This window comes from Mandrillus leucophaeus, unplaced genomic scaffold (assembly GCF_000951045.1).
Source record: "Mandrillus leucophaeus isolate KB7577 unplaced genomic scaffold, Mleu.le_1.0 Scaffold298, whole genome shotgun sequence".
Lineage (NCBI taxonomy): Eukaryota > Metazoa > Chordata > Mammalia > Primates > Cercopithecidae > Mandrillus > Mandrillus leucophaeus.
In genome coordinates, this window is record NW_012103120.1 from 1,355,080 (window position 1) to 1,371,720 (window position 16,641).

General features: G+C 36.0%; 1 pseudogene; it reads left to right on the forward strand.

The window, feature by feature from the left end:
- Positions 1–15,159: 15,159 nt before the first annotated feature.
- LOC105544105 lies at positions 15,160–16,162 on the forward strand (annotated as a pseudogene).
- Positions 16,163–16,641: the final 479 nt, after the last annotated feature.

Below are 16,641 nucleotides of genomic sequence, written 5' to 3' on the forward strand. Positions count from 1 at the left end.
ATATGTCAGGCAATCTTCTAGGTTTGGGGGATACAAATGTTCCTGACTGCTTCAGAATTAAATTCCAGTAAAAGCCAGGGACAAAAAAAAAAAAAAAAAAAAAAAAAAAAAACACATTAACAAATGAATAAATAAGATATACCTTTTCCTCTCTTTGATAGTAAAAGATAAATTATTTTAATAGTCATGCTTAATATTTATTCACCAGTAATCCTCCAGAAGGCATGGATTTCACTGAGAAGCAGACCTCAAATGCTACAAAAATGACAAATATCAAGGAGAAACAAAATAGGATTTCAAGTTAGAGAAAGATGGAAATGGGATGATGTGCTTCTGTAGTAAGAATGGCCAGAGAAAGCCTCAATGGAGATGATGTCAAAGTGGAACTATTTTAAAAGTGTGTCATTCCTACAATTATCTGTGAGAGGAGCCTCCCGAACAGGACGGACAGGTCATGCAAAGTCCTGAATGCATGGAAGTCACAATGTTTAAGATACACCCTTCAGCTCTCGGCGACCGATTTTTAAAGACAGCTGCTTTGGGTGTGAGGTCTAAAGAAGTTTGTTATGCTCTCAGATTTATGTCTACTTTGGCCCCAAATTTTCAGAATTTGAAGGCAAACTTAATCGACTGTGGACCAGAAATGTAACTGTTTTCTTTGTTGAAATATATAAGCCTCCCCCCTCTCCCTGCTTCATGTATTTTGCTTTCAGTTTTCTGTTTTTATTTGGGAGGTTTTTTTAGGTGAATTTTTAAGGATGGGCATTGATTAAAATTACCTTTATTGTAACAAATTTGTATTCAAATTCTAATCAGTTTTAAATTAGGAGTATCTAACTAAAGCAGTGGCTGTGCAGAGACATTCTGAGTCACTTGACGTCATTTTGATAAAAATGGGTAATAGAAATACTACTTTCCCAAAAAGCATCATTAAATATGACTCCTTCAATAATTCTGTGAAATAGCAGAACACATGCCAGCATTCTTTCTGATAAATGTTTGGTCAACTGCATATCTCATACAGATGATACACTGAATTCATCTATTTTATGTCTGTCAAACATACTTTTCCCCAAAAAAGAAAAAATCTATTATCTTAGCACTACATGCTACAAATAAATTATTATTCAACTCATCAAGTGCATATGTAATGTTTAGGTTCTGAAAGTTGATTTGCTAAGAAAAAGCTTATGGTATCAATAAATTACAGATACATTGTTTGTCTAGGATTTGAACAAAAACAATATTACATTTACTTTTAGGTAGTTTCTCTATTTTCCCCTGAAGAGAAAACAGAATAAAATACACCACTCATTTGAAGCAACCACCGATCTTGAAACATTTTAGAATCCCAAGTTGCACATCACTTTGCATCCTTTTATCTGCAAGTATAAATTTGGAAATCTTAGCACACACTGAGGTATCACTGTGTAATATCAAATCTTATCAAGGCCTCTTTTAATTGCACCAGTTTAAGTCTCCAATGCATCAACTTTATCAAGAATGTTTTGTCTTTTCCCACTGTTCTGCTCCTGCTGTGCTGTGGAGGACTGATTCTGGAAGCAAGTTTTCCAAACTAGATAAGCTGCCTACATTTGTTTTTCTCCCAAACAAACAAAACAACAAGGACAACAACAAAGGAGCAGCTGTAAGTTTTCAAAGCCAAGTCACTGATGACTGTATTTTTATCAAAAACAAAGGTCAGTCTAAATTAATCTCTTGGTTTAATGTTAGCCCTTCTCATGCTCAGGTTATTTTTCTATATATAAAAGTGTATGTTGCAGATAAAGGTGCAGTCAACTCCAATACTTGCCTATTCACCTCCCTCCTCTCCATAGGCAACTATCATAATGAATTTAGTGTTTCTTCTGTCACTATATTAGTACAATTTATACATTTAAAATACATAGAATAGATAACATATGACTTAGTGTTATTTTAAAAGTTTACCTAAGGCATTACGTATACTTTGCAACTGCTTTTTACTCAATATTAGGTTTGGAGATTATTATTTATGGTTTTTTTTTGTTTTAATGGCTATATATTAATTACATAAACATACAATGCTTTTTAACCTATTCATGAAAGATTATTTCCATTTTTTAACTATTGCAGACATTCAACAAAGTTATTCTTTAATCTATCCACCTTGAAAGCAATTACAGAAATTTAGGATATGCTACTTTCAATTCAATCTCTCCTGTATCATTTCTCATGCTTTTGCAGTTTGATTTTCTGGTTCCCCTTTAATGTTTTCCAAATTACCTTTTTTTCACTGCCAATATGTATTTTAACCTTAACAATACAATACATTTACCAATTTATTTGTCAGCATTGATTTTGCATCCTACTCATCTTTCTGGGTTTTTCTTTTGGTTGAACGCATCTTAAAATAGCTTTTGTTTTGGAAAATATGTGAATTGTAAACTCTTAGTCTTTGTTTATGCATAAAAGTCATTGTTCCCTTATTACTCTGTAATTGTTTGTTTGAATACAAAAGATGAGTTGACAGGGCTTTTTTAAAAGATTTTTGAAAGTATAATTCCATTGCTTTCTAATAGAAGACGACACAGATAAGAGCCTGTCAAAAGTCTGATTGCTGTTCCTCTGTAGGCAATCTTCACATGTATTTTTCCATCCCAGTAGAAAGCTTTTAAAATGTGACTGGGTTTTTTTCTGGACTACAATCTTACTATGTTTCTAGGGAAAATTTGTTTTTACTTAACATGTTTAAACCTGCTTAGGAATTATGTTTTTTAAAAAATTCTAATAATTTTTTCCTATTATATTGTCATATAACTCCCCCCCTCATTTTCTCTATCTTTTCTTCCTGAAATTCATATTACAATTATGTTGGATCTTCCCTTTCTGCTGCTCACATCTCAAACTTCTGTTTTGTGTTTTCTCTCTTTAATTCTTTGTACCACATTATGCATGATCTTCTTAGATCTGCAATCTCATTCACTCTTTCTTCAGATGAATCTAGTCTTATATTTAACCTTTCCATTGAGTTTCTTTTTAATGTCAAAGATTGTTTTTCATTTTTTACATTTCTACATGGTTCTTTCATATCTTCCTTTTTTTCCCAAAGTATTTTAATTTATCTTTCTCATTTCTAGCTTGTCTTTCATCTTTTGATTTGCACTGAAGTGTCTTCAGTCTGTTCTGCAATCTCCAGCCCAGGGGGTATACATTCTTCAACATGTTGCATCTGATGATTCCTCTAATGGCATTTTTTTCTCTCATGTGGTTTGTTATCTTAGTAGACTTCTCTTCAGCAGAGTTTACTTCTTTGGGATTTCTACATGCCCTGGGTTGAGAAAATATCCCTGCAATGTGGCTTTAGGATTGCTTTTGCTGGAGGACCCAAGAGTCTCAAGAATTCCAACTTGGGTATCTCCATGCACTGCAATTACCATGAATACAGGAATACAGACCCAACCTGGAAAAGGTTTCGTGGTGTTTCTCACCTCTCACAGGTAGCTCTTTTTTTTAACTTTTAAGCTCAGGGGTACATGTGCAGGTTTGTTACATAGGTAAACTTGTGTCATGGGGGTTTGCTGTACAGAGTATTTCATTACCCAGGTATTAAGCCCAGTACTCAGTTATTTTTCCTGATACTCTCCCTCCTCCCAGCCTCCACCTTACAAAAGGCCCCAGTGTGTGTTGTTCCCCTCTGTGTGTCTGTGTGTTATCATTTAGCTCCCATTTATAAGTGAGAACATATGGCATTTGGTTTTCTGTTTGTGTGTTAGTTTGCTAAGGATGATGGTCTCCTGCTTTATCCAGGTCCCTGCAAAGGATGTAACAGGTAGCTTCTTTCCACTTTGATGTCTACAATGACAAACTTCTTTGCTCTTCCCAGGCCTGCGTGGAAGTCAACCTTTCCTTGTCTTTATTTCACATATGACCTTATCACTTATGACTCCAAGTTTTATAAAAGATGTTCAGTTCCATGTGCCTCATTTACACAGTGCCTAAAGCTGAGACTTTCCTCCCCAACTCAAAAACATAGCTCCCCCAAACATACACATGCCTCAGAAAGATGGTAACATACACATGCCTCAGAAAGATGGTTCAATGATTAAATACATGAAAAGAATCCACAAGCCTAAGAATGTTAAAGTCCACTGACTTTTCTCTATTCAGTTCTGGCTTGAGGGTTTTTTTCTTCATTTAATTTCAAACCCATTTATGTATTTGCTATGTGTTTATATTTTATCCAAATGTATTTGATGACAAAAACAGATACAGTCAATTTAGTCTGATATATTACTGAAGAAGCCTGTCAGTTACTTCTTGGATTCATAAATAGATATAACTAATGGTTTCCATAGCTGATTGCCTTGAGTATAAATAAACATATAAATATAAATATATATAAATATAAATATACATATATTTTAGTTAAAAGTGTATTCTAACTTTTTTGCTATTTTAGCATTTATGACTTTGAATATAAAGGAACAACCTTTTTGACTCTGGGAAGAAGTGTAAGCATTTAGGAAATCTGGGATAGTCTTATTTCATAATATTATCTTCAAAAGGTTTTAATGAATGAATAAATGAATACATGGATGAACATTGTACTTATTTCACAAACGTCAGGACCTAAAATTGATTTTTTTTAACTGAGTTCCTCATTTAAGGAAGGATAAGGTTTGAACTTTCTTTTACTTGCCAGTTCCCTAGTTTCCACTTTTCCAAAAAAAAAAAAAAAATCCTTTGCTATTCTCTTCTTGGCATTGATATTTGTCAATTTTTATAAATTTACTGTGGAACTCAGCCTCCACTCTCTTTTGCCTAGTGTTTCAATTATTTTCTCAAAGAAATCTTGGACTTACATTTTCATGATGTATCTACTATTAATAACCTTTGTTCCCCTCTTCCATATCATTTAGACAGAAAATGAAGAAAGTGAAAATGAGAACACAAAATCTCCTAGTTTTGACTGAATTGACTATCAGCGCAATGCACACAAGATTTGAGTGCAATCAAAATAATAAAACATTTCAGAGATTTCTGTTTGTCTTAATTTTAAACTGGCAGTACATGAAGAATAAGTCACTCAGGGACATATACTTATTTCCAGGAATATTTTGAATTTATCTTCCATAGAACCATATAATCAATTCCATCTACTTATTCAACCAATAGTAAAAATGATAATCCCAAGCATTTTCTTTTTTATAAGGTTATTCAAATTGGAATCCACTCCTTTCTTTAACCAAAAATTTTACTATTTACAACTAAGGTTCATAAAACTTTTCAGGCATTTTATGATGGCAGATCTCAGAGCCAGATGGTCTGAGGTCTAAAGAATATAGATGGCATAAGAACATTTACTGATGATTAGTTGATAAGTGTCATAATTTTAACAATGGCCAATTAGCAGATTCTAATAAAGTTTTCAGAGGACTCATGAAAGTTAATCATGCTTGAATTTCTGCCATAGAATCACCTCACTTTAAGCCATATGAATTCCTAAAAATTTCATGTCAACTGAACATTTATAAGTAAAAACATACACTTTCACAGATCTGAATTATCATTGGCATATTTTATTTTCATTATCTGATTTACTATTGTCAATGACTCAACTAAAGTTAGGTGTTTTCTGCTTCTTGCTTCTTTGTTAAGTAACCAACATTCCAGTGCCTTCAGGAGGTTAAAATTTAAGACTACACTTTAAATTGTTTTATAAAGGGAATAATTATAATCCTGTTAATTAGGAAAAAGAGGTACACTTACAATATGTAAATAGCTATTGCTAAAATATTATAAGAAATTCCTCTGGAAAATGTGAGGTAAAGATGGTGGAAATAACCAACAAATGACAAGTTCTTTCATAATTATTTTAATTAAACTCACAACACTCCTAGAGGTAGGAATTCTTGTTCCCATTTAAAAAGTTAGGATTGCAGGATGAGAGAAGTTGAGTGGCAGAAGCAGAATTTGAATCCATGTCTGATTCCCAAGTCCAACCACTTTCTACTCTATAACAGGCCTTAGTGTAACACATATCTGGAAGCTAATTTTCAGAATTTCCTGAAGAGCCTTCTGAAAATAAACTGTTATTTCATAGAGATTTATAAAAATGAAACGGTCCAGATATATATGGATTAAGTCAGCTGCCAAAGCCCTTGAATAGATTAAAAATGAAGTGGTGTGCATTTTCTATTTACTATTATCATGTTTTTCCAGAATGCAACCATATTTTTCTTTGAAATATGAGTCACTGCCATCATCTCAATTAGTGAGAAGAGTGACTCTGCTGATGCTGAATCATGAAAACCCCATTGCACTGCTAGTTTCCTGCTCAGGGTAGCTACCTTATGAGCCCTGCAATCTCCCACTCTGGCTTCTTTTTCTTACTACTGAGTCACCACAAATGAAATGTCAAGTGGTGTGGTCTTCAATGGCTCTTCAGCTGGACCTTGCTCCAACTCTAAGCCCTAAAATTAGAAGGCATCTGTGAATCAAGAATCTCCTGCACAGAATTCCTAGCATTGCAGCATTATCTCGATATAGAAGGTTGTAACCAATCCTATGGTTTGCCCAAAGTTTTGATCAATTAAGCTAAATAGCAACAATTTCTTGAATTTTTCTGGTATCTAATGAAATCTTTCACTAATTTTTGAATTAGATTCAGGATTTCCCCTATTTTTATATTCCAAATGGGAATCTACTGATGATGTGTGTGACTTGGGGGTAGGCAGTAGGGGGTGAGTAAGTCACCAAATAACATTCAAGTGTCAATTAAGATTTTTGTGAGTGACATGCACAAAGTTGATTGGTTGCTTGCTTCTTTGGTTGTGTGTGTGTGTGTGTGTGTGTGTGTGTGTGTGTGTAACATGCAAAATGAAGAAAGAGGGGTAGAAGGAAGGGAAAAAAAGGAATAATTTCATCAGGGAGGCATAACCTGGTAATGATAACTAAACTTCATTACTAAACATGTGGTCTCAAAATTAAGGAAGGGTAATGATGATCCAGAATTTCAAATGCGGGAGCCATAAGAGTGAAAACACCATTAACGAGAAAAGAAAAATAAAGGAAAAAGTTTTGGGGGGCGTGAAGGGAGTCATGAACAAATGTGTTGGTTTCAACACCTCTTAGAGAGGTGGGATCAGTTCAAGAAGTGGTTACATTTAGGGCTGCAGTGATGGTTATTAACTTCCCGAGTTGAGGAGATCTCTGACCTAAACGTGGTGAGGGGGAATCAGAGAAGTAAGAGCTGAGTCTTGGGGTTTGGAGAGGAAAGGAGAACCACTGAAGAATTTTTATTAAAAAAGGAATAGCCAGAGGAGGAGAAGCAGCAGTGAGGTACATCCTTGTGGAAGTCAGAAGCAGAGAGAAGTTCACGAAGGAATATATCATGTAATGAATTGAATATTGCAGAAGCTAAAAAAAAAAAATGTTTTCTAGGAAATTGTCTTGAGTTTGAGATTGAAAGGTTTTATAACAAATGTCACGACAATCCAAATAATCATACAAATAAGTAATGGTAGAAACATTTCTCAAAATCCATTATTCAACATTGCTGAAAATGGGAGAATAGACAGACTATACATTTTAGTAAGACAGCCTTGGAGAAATACAAGAACTTTAGCTAATGAAAAATATGCAAATGCTCCCCATTACATTTTAGTGTTAAGTGAATATACATATGTCACACAAATATACTCTGCAAATTTGGAACCAGTTTGCAATTTGTTCTTGATAGTAATATAGAAAAATTAATCCTAATGTAATACCTAAAACTCCAGGGACAAGGATTGGCTGTCCTGTCTAGTTTTCTATTGAAGTATAAGTACTCTTAATTTTGTGCACTTCTGACTTGTGAAATTCATTTATGTAAAATAAGCTTCATAATTATAACAATATTCCCAGTAATACAGACAGAATACATGGATATCAACTTAGGCAGAACTATCTGCTATTCCCTCTCAACTCAATATTATACTTCTCAACACAAACTACTCAATGCATTAAAAATAACATTAAAATAACCAGTGACATCTAACTGAAGATAAGGCTCAGGGACTCCTATCTTAGAAATTTTTCCCAAAGCCCCCAAACTCGCTCAAACAAGCTGTCTGTTTCTTTCTTAATCTCTCTCCCATTGCACCCTTAGCCCCCATTCCAAAAAAATGGGGAAGATTATTGTCCACACAACAAAAGAAATTATAATTTTATATTATAAAGGAAATTAGGCAGCATTAAGCCTGTGAGTAGAGGAGGCCATTCAGATTTAAAACTGGTACATAGTTGAGCTTTTATATGAACTCTTCAATAAATACAAGAGAACTGGGGTGACAGGCAGCTTGATTCACTAGATTTTTTATATAGTCTGGGAGCATTGACAATACTGCATCATAATACTTACAAAGTAACCCTAATGAAGAATATCAATCTGATAGAAAACTCCTACAATTATATCATATTTGGCTATGGTTATATCCAAACATAGTTTCAAACAAAATTTCTAAAATTGTAGGGCTATTTCCATATTGGAAAATGGATGTCTGCCTAGTAAAATTCATTTCAGCAACACTTATAACAACCACCACTGCAAATTTGTGTTTCTAACATCCCACTGTAAATAATTGGCATACTTTTTTACTTTGATCAGGTGCACTTAAAAGTTCTTTGCTAATTTTCTACTCCACAGGGAATTTTAAGTTTTCATTTATATGCTACACACATAAAGGTAGCTGTAATGTCTGACTCACCATAAAGAACAGAGCTAAACCATTTTTAAAATGAAAAATCAAGATGTCACCAGTAGGCAACTAGAAATAGTAAATGTAGTTTATAAAACATGATTCTATTTTATTTTATTTACATTAAATCTGTGGAAGGGAATATCTGAGGAAAGAATTTGTTATTTAAGTATTTTTTTCTCAAATCTATGAGCTACACATTGCATTTCCTCTAAAATTTTTAAGAATTCAAGCCAGTATCATAAACATTATGTATTATTTAATTATACAAAAAAAATGATTCATAAAATATTCTGCTTCTTAGAAAATACTCCAGGTATTTTACAAGGAACAATATACTTAGAGTACTAAAAATATACACAACTGCAGAAGCAATTAAAATCAGTAATAAAAATCAAACATAAAACCAGTGTACCATGCCAAAGGCCTTTTGAAATAAAAGAGCTTTAAACCTATAGAACATAAAAGAAGGCTAATTCAATGGTTGTCCCCAGTTGAAAAAATAAAAAATAAAAAAGGACATTCCATAGCCCAAGGCTGGCAGACAAATTCTTGTGCTTGGGCTTGTAAGTTTTAGATTGAAAATTTATCTTGCCCTGAAAGTTCACCAGTTCTTTAACATTTCACTTTTTTTCCAAAAAGCTTTGCTTAGAGAATAGCATCACCAAAGAGACCTTAACTATGAGGATCAATTATAAGAATAAAGTTTACCGCTTTTCTATCACCATGTTGGCCTTTTAAGTTTACGCAGAAAAGATAAAATAGCTATTCACTGTTTGTACTTCTAACATCAGTTGAGCTCCTTGAGAATGTAAACGTCTGGGCATTTGTGGATAAAGTGAAAAGTAGAAGGTAGATTTGAGCAAAACATCCTTCTTTCTAGGAAAGAAAGAAAGGCAAATGAAAACCTTGTCAATATATATGACTTTCTGACACTGTAGGAAATTCATTTATTTGTTAAAGAACAAACCAAAATAACTAATCTAAATTAGTTTGTCAAATTTTTAAAATACTGCTTGAAAGTAAAGTAGACAGAGCTCCTACTTTATAACCTTTATTAAAAAATTAAAACTGCCAGTTTCTTTATATAAATGGTCAAATGATACTCTAGAACTCTGATCTCAGCATGAATTCATTGGATGAGCTATAAAATTCTTACTTCTCTATAATAATGAACTACACGTCATCATGACTTAATATGGCCTGGCGTATGCTTGGGATATGAAAAATGGAAGACAGACACTTTTGTCACCTACAGTATATGTTCCAGTGAATTTCAAGCAGACGTATCTTGTTGAATATATTTTTAGTTTTTCTGGTGTCAGTGTATTTGAAGAAAAAAAAAACTTCACATTTTTTTCCTCCCTAATCAGAGGAAGCTTTGTAAAATTCACAAGAATGAAAGAGAAAAAATGTTCATAGATAGAAAAAAAAAGTTTTTCTTTTCCTTCTGCATTAGAAGTTGAAAAAGATAAAGAAGTTAGAAAAAAATAAACGCAGCAAACCGGTTTACCTGAAAAAGAACTTCAAACCCGGAAGAAAACTCTTGCCTGCCAATTTCTTCTTTTGTCTTTGACAACACCCTGAGCAGAAGCAGACTGTTTGTCCAGATGACTCCTGAAGTTCGAAATTTGAAAAAGGTAATTCCGGAGAATAGTAGTGGGAAGGGGTCAGAAATTCCAATGATTCAATTAAGGAATTATCGAAGACCAATTTGCCCCTCAGTATGCAGAGCAAGGCATAGACTTCCTACCACTTACTTCATGAAGTGCTCTTCTGGACAAAACCAGGAGAGTACTTCATAAAATAATGGGAGGCCCAAGGAGAATCCAAGATTATGCTATGAATAACCAAACATAAAGGTTTAGCTTTCAAGATGTATTCAGCCTACCCTTTATACCCTCAAATGACACATCCACACACTTATCCAAGACCGTGGTCAACTCTTTTATTCCAGGGAGATGCAGTGTGTTAACACAGTTGCACAATCCATGCCAAGTAGCTTTATTACTAAGTATAATTCTTCATTAAAAAATAAGAATGAGTAGCAAAAAAGGAACAGTGAAGAAAAATCAAGAAGAGAAAATTAAATACCATAGAAAGAACAAGCAGAGCGGTTCCCAGAAAAAAGGTATATGCTGGGGAACTATAAAAACAAAAAGCTCTTATCGATACAGAAAATCTCTCCACAAAATTAGAAGGAAAATAGTTTTACTGTTAAATAAGCAGAAAATCAGAATATAATCCACTAAGAGATTGGAAAGACAGAAATAAATTACATCCTTTAATACGCCAAAGATATAACCCACATGTTCTCAAGATAAATAATAACAAGTCCTCAAGTAATAGAACGTGACAGCACTATTTGTCATATCTAGTTCATCATAGATTTACCTGGTATTTGGAGGGCTATCTGTGTTTCCTAACAAACACTGGGAGAAGATGTGGAAAGGAGAAGAAAGTTTAGTCTAACTTCTCTGTCACAGTGAGGAGATACTGGATTTTATCCCAATTGCTGGATGAAGAAACAGCTGTATGGGAAAAGTACTTGGTGTTTTTAGGGTAACTGCCAGAAGTCTGAATGCAATGGGTTAAAAATAATTACTCATGAGAAGTAGAACTGGGGTTTAGAAAGAGAAAGGAAGGGAAATTTTCACATTAGTTTCATGTTTTATTGTTTATCATATAAATCTCTCCTTTAGTTCAAGCAATGCTCTTTGTCTCACAAATGGTCATACCTGGAATCACCTCTGTGGATTTACTTTTCCTGTTGTAAAACTGTAGTTGATTTTATTATCCAATATGATATTCACTATACAGAGACCTTTCAGATATATTCCTGTTTGAATGCAGTGTCATAAAAATATCTTTGTCTCTGCAGATAAATTGTGTCTTTTCTTTTGTCAGAAATAAAAACTGAGGCCTTTAGCTGCCAGGAAACTTAAAAGTTGAAGGCATTGCTCATCTGTAGTTATCAATTCGCCTAGGTGTCTAAGCTTTTAGATCATCTTTATCTTGTTTTTATTCCTGTTGACAAATTAAGCATTTTGCTTCCTCAGATGCTTGAATTTGTGGAAATTTTACTGATGCTAAATATATCAAAAAGATACTCACTCCACTACTGTAACAGATGTTTGCGCCATTCACAGTTGTGCCACGTTTTCCCCCATACATTTTAAGTTGCTTGATTATCCCAATTATCTGTAATATATTATATCCCCCATCCCTATCAGAGTGCTGTGTATATAGCAGGTTCCCAATAAATGTTTCCATGTTGGACTGACTTAATCACGGTTACCACAGCTTTTCAATTTATCGCCAGCAGTAAAATGTTTCCCCAAGTTACATATAAACAAAAGGAAAGTGTTTTACCTCTTAGCTACTTTTATATGTGCTAATAAAACTCTTCTAAAAGAAACAAAGCAAATATAAAAGACTAACTTGTGATTCACAAACACAGAAATATTGCAGTCATCATTCACTGGATCACTTTAAATGCAATTTTGACTTTTAGAAGTAAATATGTAATATGGCCAATGAAAAAAATCCTTCTGAACTAATCCATTGCAAATGATCCCCAGTAGTAATATGTATATTTCTCCACATATCCCTGCATTTAACAAATATCTGAACCCAAGTAGGAATGGAGTGGGACCAAAGCTCTGATATACTTTTGAGAAAAATCGATTCCTACATCTTTAGAGTTCAATCTGCTAAAACACTCAGCTGCCTCACCACTGGAAGTTTGCATTGAAAGGTCATTGAGCTATAATGTTTTCTGGTTGTGTAACTGTCACAGAAGACTTTGAAAAACAACATTGTACTACTAATTCAAAGTGAAGCACCTGTTTCCCTATCACTTATCACCCCCAGGCTTTAGTTTTCTGAGGTAGACAAACCAATGTTCCCTACACAGGCTGAAGAGGTGATTCTACCAACAAAGCTGTTCCTTTGCAGAAGCACAAGGAAGTGTTGTGTCTATAGTGTGTTATGGATGCCATAGGCTGACATACCTGTCTTCAAATTTTTCTCCCATGGGGTTAAAACAAACAGAGAAACATTCCACTATACAGTTAGTCCTTTAGGTCATAGCATCAGCAGCAAATGGCTGAAGTTAGCATAATATAGCTTACGTGAAACAGCACAAACATTGGCAGACATTGACATAAACACATGTATTAGAAAAGACTTCAAGTAGAGATTAAAAATAAGAAGGACAAGGGCATTTCCCAGGACCACAGATGTCAGGATAATTAAAATAGAGATTAAAAATAAGTAGAGATTAAAAATAAGAAGGACAGGGGCATTTCCCTGGACTGTAGAGTTCAGGATAATCCTGAGAGTAAAGAGGGAAGCCCCAGGGATGGTGCAGAATGAAGGACCTACAAGGCACACCAAGAAGCAGGAAACACTGGAGAGGGAGTAGAACTAAGAAGGGATGGGAAAGGTCAATACTTAAACATCATAGCTTTTTCTGTGGCCTCCCATGCACATTAAGATAGAAAATGGTAAAGGTGATAAAAAAGCACAGTGCACTTTGATTCAAATATGCAAATTATTCAAGAGAGGAAGATAAATCACATCTTCCTCTCTGTAAACAGTAATCATTTACTTTTCTATGTTGAAATACCACTTTACCATAGCAAGCCAACCTTCTGAGAGGAAATGGTGATGCAGAATGATCAATTCTGGGTAAAATCCTTAAGAAAATAACATCTGAAACTGGCTGTCCAAAAAGAACACTTAATTATGAGTACAATTATGAGCAATGATGCTCAAAGCTCGCTACATGTTAGAATCACCTGGGAGCTTTTAAATAATAATCATCCTGGAGACTCAACCCCCTGCCAGAGATTCTGATTTAACTCAGCCAAGATGGGACCCAGGCATCAACATTTTTAAGGCTCCCCAAGTGATTCTAATGTGTAGCTAGAGTTGCAAACTACAGTTAAAGCCACAATGTAAATTTCAGGGTTTCAAAAGGTTCGGAAGCTGCCACTCCAGGTTTCTGCATGCACAGAATTTGTTTCTGATTTTTTTTTCACCACAAAACTGTTGAAGTTGCCATCGTTATATAAATCAGACCATTTACCGTGCTACTCAAAATACCCCTCTCGTTTTGCAGCAGACCTGTGTCTAATCAATTTCAAGTATGTAACAGAACAAGTTAGAGGGACAAATAATTGAATTCTAAATACCACACTTGTTGCAATCTCATGGGTTTATTAAGGCCATTCACCACAAAGGATAACCCCTTTTTTTAAAATTGTTAGTTTTTTGCTTTTGTTTTTGTTTTGTTTTTTGTTTTTGTTTTTGTTTTTGAGATGAAGTTTCATTCTAGTTGCTCAGGCTGGAGTGCAATGGCATCTTGGCTCACTACAACCTCTACCTCCCAGGTTCAAGTGAGTCTCCTGCCTCAGCCTCCCAAATAGCTGGGATTACAGGGGTGCACCATCATGTCCGGCTAATTTTGTATTTTTAGTAGAGATGGGGTTTCACCATGTTGGCCAGGCTGGTCTCGAACTCCTGACCTCAAGTGATTCACCTGCCTTGACCTCCCAAAGTGCTGGGATTATAGACATGAGCCACCGCGCCTGGCCCAATTCTTAGCTTTTCAAATATCAGTGACTGGTTGGTTGTGTGGAGGGATGGAAGAAGTGACCAGGAGGCATGAGAAAGAGTTAAATTGCAAAGGAGCATGAGAGAAGCTTTTGAGAGCAGCACTGTTCGTTATTTTGACAGTGGTAATGGTATCGGGGCCAAGAAAACAATACCCCAAAGCATAGCACCCTGGCATGCTAAGTACTTTGAATTAAGACTAGAAGACCTCAGAAGCAAGATCTATGACCTTCTCCTGCCCTCTTGTCTCCTGCCTCATTCGCCCCTGAGCTGAGCCTCAGAAACCAGAATTCTTCTTCCCCATAGCAGATCATAGAAACTAGAACCCTTCTTCCCCAAAGAAAGTCATAAAACCTAAAACGGTCACTCTCTTCCTTCTCCCATATTTCTCTCTTGAAGACCTTCATAGACTCACAGCCAGGAGGAAGAAATGCCACACACACAGACCAAAAAGAATCTGGACAGGCCTTGCTGGGTCTCCCCACTCAGTCTACTACTATTAGATCCTACTCCTTCTGTCCAATCCCATTTCTACATGGCTGTAGAACCCAAGTATAAAAATAGTGTTCCCTGGGGCTTTGGGTCTTCATTTCTGGAGACTCCTCTGTCATGTAAAACTTTGAATAAACAAATTTGTTATGCTTTACTCTTGTTAACCTATCTTTTGACGGCGGAAGGGGGAGGCGGAGTGGGGAGGCGGAATTGGGGAGGCGACAACGACGATGAAAACAACACGAGTGAGGTGAGGGAACTGCTTGCGGGAGCAGACTCTCCAGGGACTTCCCGGGCCATCAGCTGGCAGGGCAGATCACAGGGGATGACCCGTTCTAATGAGCTCAAGCTGACCTAGCCACCAGAGCATGTCATCTCCTCGGAGAAGTTCAGCCCCAACACCTCCCAGTTCCTGCTTGTCTTCTCCTGGGACACGTCAGTACACCCCTACAATGTGCGGGACACGTGCTCAGGTAATGGCTCCCACTCTCAGGTCCATATGCTCAGATACCAACACACTGGTGCCGTCCTGGACTGAGCCTTCTACAATCCAGCGCAGGCCTGGAGAGGAGGACTAGATCATCAATTGAAAATGCATGATTTGAACACTGATCAAGAAAATCTTGTTGGGATCCATGATGTCCCCATCAGATGTGTCGAATACTGTCCAGAAGTGAATGTGGTGGTTACTGGAAGTTGGGATCAGACAGTTAAATTGTGGGATCCCAGAAATCGTGGTAACGCCAGGACCTTCTCTCAGCCTAAAAAGGCATATACCTTCTCAGTGTCTGGAGACCGGCTGACTGTGAGAACACTGGGCCTCAGAGTGTTGGTGTGGGGCTTATGGAACATGGGTTATGTGCAGCAGAGCAGGGAGTCCAGCCTGAAATACCAGACTTGCTGCATACAAGCATCTCCAAACAAGCAGGGTTATGTATTGAGCTCTATTGAAGGCAGAGTGGCAGTTGAATACTTGGCCCAAGCCCTGTGGTACAGAGGAAATATGCCTTCAAATGTCACAGACTAAAAGAAAATAATATTGAGCAGGTTTACCCAGTTAATGCCATTTCTTTCCAGAATATCCGTAATACATTTGCCATAGATGGTTCTGATGGCTTTGTAAATACTTGGAATCCATTTAACAAAAAGCAACTGTGCCAGTTGCATCGGTATGCCATGAGCATCACATCACTTGCCTTCAGTAATGATAGGACTATGCTTGCAATAGCATCATCATATATTATAAAATGGATCACACGGAATATCCTGAAGATGGTATCTTCATTTACCCAGTGACAGATGCAGAAACGAAACCCAAGTGCACTTAATCATCACCTGAAGGTGGTTTCTCTATGGAAAGCTTTGTTTGCTTCCTACAAATACATGCCTATTCCTTAAGGGATGTGTTATAGTGACTGCGGAGTTCTCTGTTCTCTGTCTCGCAAGAAACTTGTCTACGTACCTTAATGCTTTGTTTAGGATGAGGAGTCTTTGTGTCCTTGTACAGTACTCTGAAGAATTCCCTCTTCTATCCCCTAGCAAGCCCAGTTGCTGTATATGAACAGTTTGAGCTCTTTTTGTAATATAATCTAAACCTTATTTCTGTGCTAATAAATCAGATTCAGAACCCTTAGGAAAAAAAAAAAAAAAGTAAATTTGAGACAGAAAGTGAGAAAACCAGGAGGAGGGAGGCCACCCAGTTTACACTAGGAAGTTCAGGGCACTGGAGGACGGCAGGGTGAAGATGTTGTGATGGAAAAGGTACACAAATAATAGTTGTGGTCATTAGATAACTATATGCCATAAA